General features: G+C 50.5%; 1 pseudogene across 1 annotated transcript; it reads left to right on the top strand.

Moving 5' to 3' along the window:
• The first annotated feature begins 1,177 nt into the window (after positions 1-1,177).
• LOC310780576 (ATP-dependent 6-phosphofructokinase, platelet type pseudogene) lies at positions 1,178-3,544 on the top strand (annotated as a pseudogene). The gene has a single exon. The product of its transcript is annotated as an ATP-dependent 6-phosphofructokinase, platelet type pseudogene (transcript).
• Positions 3,545-4,186: the final 642 nt, after the last annotated feature.

Below are 4,186 nucleotides of genomic sequence, written 5' to 3'. Positions count from 1 at the left end.
ATGGCCTGTAGGGGGAGCGCAAGACTGAAAGATGCAATGAGTCTCCTGGAGAGCAAGAACAATCCTAACCTGGCAAGAAAGCTGGATTACAAACAATGCCGCCCCCATCTGGCAATGTCAGGTTAGAACAATCCCACCACTGACCAGTTCTATCATCATTATGTAAGGTCCACTCCCATATTCAGGGTCTTGTCTAGCATCCCACATTTCACAGCTTGTCCCTCCCCTTGTGGCTTTTGCTTAAGATGATGACTAGAAAATCCCATTGGAAGTGTTCTGATGTTTACCTCACTATCAGGAGTAGAAGACGTGCCAAGTGAGTTCACTTGATTCCTTCTCGTTCCGGAGACGATGTGCCCCCATGGGCGCAACATGTGGGATTTATGGCATCACTGATATCACGATTTGCGTCACAAACATTGTTTTTGTCCCACTGATGATATCACAATGATGTCAAAATGATCATTGTGATGTCATCAGTGAGTGATGTCATCATGATGTAAAGTTTGGCAATTGTGCGCAGACATACATACGTACAGACAGACCATGACCAAATGGCCAAACGGTGACCTGGTCCAGGTCTTCCGCCCTCTTGTGGTCTGGAAGTGGCTCAAGCGATGTTGCTACCGCATTTTCAGGCTTGATTGGCTGGGCTGTGAGCAGAGTCTTCCAATTTATTATTACGTTCTTCTTCTTCTTCTGTGGTGTTTTATGGTAGTTAACGTCCTTTATGTTGCATTACCATCCCCTTCTGGATTTATCCATCCACTGTTTCCCTACATTCTGTACGATCCTTCCTCTCCTCTTCCTGCACCCTTCTCCCTACTTCTTCACATCCCCTCCTCTTCTACTTTGACCTCTGCCTCATCTTTCTGCTTTTACGCTTCAGCCTACGCATACGCTTCTTCTTCCACTTGGCTCTCATCTTCGGGAATTGGGTCTCCCAATTTATGACCTCATCAGCAGGGAAGGATTTGTGACATTACGGATGTGTCACTATGTCTCTTCTGTGGTGTTTTATTTTGTGTTTGTGTTTTATTATTTTACATTCTGTCCTTCTCCCTACGTCCATCACTGATGATGTCACAATGTCTATGACATCATCAGTGTCTGTCATAAATCACTGATGACATCGCAATTGCTATAATATTGCCTATTTTTATTGAGTTCAGTGAAAATGGCGCAGAAACTCAGCAAGAAGATCTACTTTGAGAACCTGTCGGGAGCAGGGAAAGCCATCGCAGTGCTGACAAGCGGTGGGGATGCTCAAGGGATGAATGCTGCTGTTCGTGCCGTGGTTCGAATGGGAATGTATGTGGGAGCAAAAGTTTACTTCATTCGTGAGGGATATCAGGGTATGGTGGACGGTGGGGAGGACAACATAAAGGAAGCCACGTGGGGAAGTGTCTCCAGCATGCTACAAGCGGGCGGCACTGTCATCGGCAGCGCCCGCTGCCAAGAGTTCCGCTCCCACGAGGGGCGCCTGAAGGCCGCACTCAACCTGCTGCAGCACGGCATCACCAACCTGTGCGTGATCGGCGGAGACGGCAGCCTGACTGGAGCCAACATCTTCAAGGAGGAATGGAATGACCTGCTGACGGAGCTGCTGCAGCAAGGTTTGATCGACGCCACTGCCGCTCAGACACACTCGGTCCTTCACATCGTCGGCATAGTGGGCTCCATCGACAACGACTTCTACGGAACTGACATGACCATCGGCACCGACTCGGCCTTGCACAGAATCATCGAGGTGGTGGACGCAATCATGACTACTGCACAGAGTCACCAGAGAACATTTGTGTTGGAGGTCATGGGTAGACACTGTGGCTACCTGGCCTTGATGAGTGCGCTGGCCTGCTCAGCAGACTGGGTGCTGATCCCTGAAATGCCCCCCAAGGAAGGCTGGGGAGATCGGATGTGTCAGAAACTGTCTGCGAGCCGCTCCCGGGGCACAAGGATGAACATAATCATAGTCGCTGAGGGAGCCATTGACAGACATGGTAAGCCGATAACCTCTAGTATAGTACAGGATCTGGTTGTCACATGCTTGGGTTTCGACACTCGTGTGACAATCCTGGGTCACGTCCAGAGAGGAGGGACCCCATCTGCTTTTGACCGCATTCTGGCCAGTCGTATGGGTATGGAGGCCGTCCTTGCCCTTCTGGAGACCACGGACAACACCGAAGCCTGTGTGGTGTCACTGAGTGGTAACCAATATTTGCGTCTGCCTCTGATGGAGTGTGTACAGAGGACTCAGGAGGTCCAGCAGGACATGGACGAGAAGAGGTTTGAGGATGCGGTGAAGCTTCGGGGCGAGAGTTTTGAAAACAACCTGAAGATATACAAACAGCTGTCTCATCGTAAACCGGGATCAGTGCCAAGCAGCAACTTCAATGTGGCAGTGATGAACATAGGTGCCCCTGCAGCGGGCATGAATGCTGCCGTCCATGCAGCCGTCAGGATGGGCATCTCCAGTGGACACAAGATGTTTGCCGTCTTTGACGGCTTTGAGGGCTTCTCCAAAGGACAGATCCAGGAGATTAAATGGGCTGATGTTCGAGGTTGGACGGGTCGGGGTGGATCTCTGCTGGGAACCAAAAGAACGCTCCCCTCAAAGCACTTTGACAAAATTGCTGAGAAGATACGAGAGCATCACATAAATGCACTGTTAGTTATTGGGGGATTTGAGGCGTTTGAGTGTCTGGTGGAGCTGTATGATGCTCGGCCTAGCCATGTGGAATTTTGCATCCCGATGTGTATGCTGCCTGCCACCATAAGCAACAATGTGCCGGGCACCGATCTTAGTATTGGAGCAGACACGGCCCTCAATAGCATCATGGAGACTTGTGACCGCATCAAGCAGTCAGCCAGTGGTACCAAGAGACGTGTGTTCATCATTGAGACCATGGGGGGCTACTGTGGCTACCTGGCAAGTCTTGCAGCACTGGCCGGCGGGGCCGACGTTGCCTACATCTACGAAGAGCCATTTAACATCAGGGACCTGCAGGCCAATGTTGAACATTTGACACAGAAGATGAAGTCCAGTGTACAAAGAGGACTTGTCATCAGGAATGAGAACTGTAATAGGAACTACACGACAGACTTCATCTACAATCTCTACTCTGAGGAAGGGAAGGGCGTGTTTGACTGCAGGAAGAACATACTGGGACACGTGCAACAGGGAGGAGATCCGTCTCCATTTGACCGTAACTTTGGGACCAAGATTGCCGCCAAGGCAATGCAGTGGGTCTCTCAGAAGCTGGTGGAGACGTCCAAGGAAGGCCACGTGTTTGCTAACAGTGAGGACTCGTGCTGTCTGCTGGGCATGCGCCAGAGGACTCAGGCCTTCCAGTCGATAGTACAGCTCAAGGCCGAGACTGACTTTGTCCACAGGATCCCCAAGGAGCAGTGGTGGCTGAAGCTGCGCCCTCTGATGAAGATCCTGGCCAAGTACAAGACCAGCTACGACGTCTCCGATTCCGGGCAGCTGGAACACATCCTCCAAAACCGGCCCAAAGCGCCGGACGCCTCCGCGGCCACGTGAAGAACGCACGTCGAAGGCAACTACGGTGGCCCGCGTAGCCTGGTCCCTGTGTATGAGCACCAGTAACCACATGAAAATACTTGTTTGGCCATGTACTGTGTTCACTGTATAGCTACTAAGGACTGTAACCAAGCATCCTGATGTCAGATGCACAAATAGCTTTCCTGTGCTAGGACAACCTCTCATCTGTGTGTCTTCGTCGGATTCGTTGTCACTTGTTTAAATTTGCACTTTCTCCGATCCCTGAAGCACACAGGCTAGTAGTGTCCAAGAGCCACGTGAAAACAGGACACACACACCATTATCTACTGTGTGTGTGTGTGTGTGTGCGTGCCCGCCCGCCCGCCCGGAACCAGTGAGGTTCAGCGTATTTATGCAAGACTAATGCAATACAGCTCGACTATACTGTCAAGTCATGAACACTGCTTGCTGTGCTTTATATCGGAAATCATATTTTACTTTTTAACAATGTTCATTGTTGCTTGAAAACATGGATATAGGCCTAGATGGCACTCGGCAGAGTGCATACCTCCACAACGACATGGCCCACGCACCCTTTTTGGTCAGTGGGTGTGGAAAGTTAATCAGTTGGTCCTTTGCACATGACCAACCTTTCTACAAAGTTCCATGGTGTTACGTGAA

This window comes from Poromitra crassiceps (genome assembly GCF_964638095.1).
Source record: "Poromitra crassiceps genome assembly, chromosome: 8".
Classification (NCBI taxonomy): Eukaryota; Metazoa; Chordata; class Actinopteri; order Beryciformes; family Melamphaidae; genus Poromitra; species Poromitra crassiceps.
The sequence above is the reverse complement of the archived record's forward strand: the minus strand, read 5'-3'. Positions and strand labels throughout refer to the sequence as shown.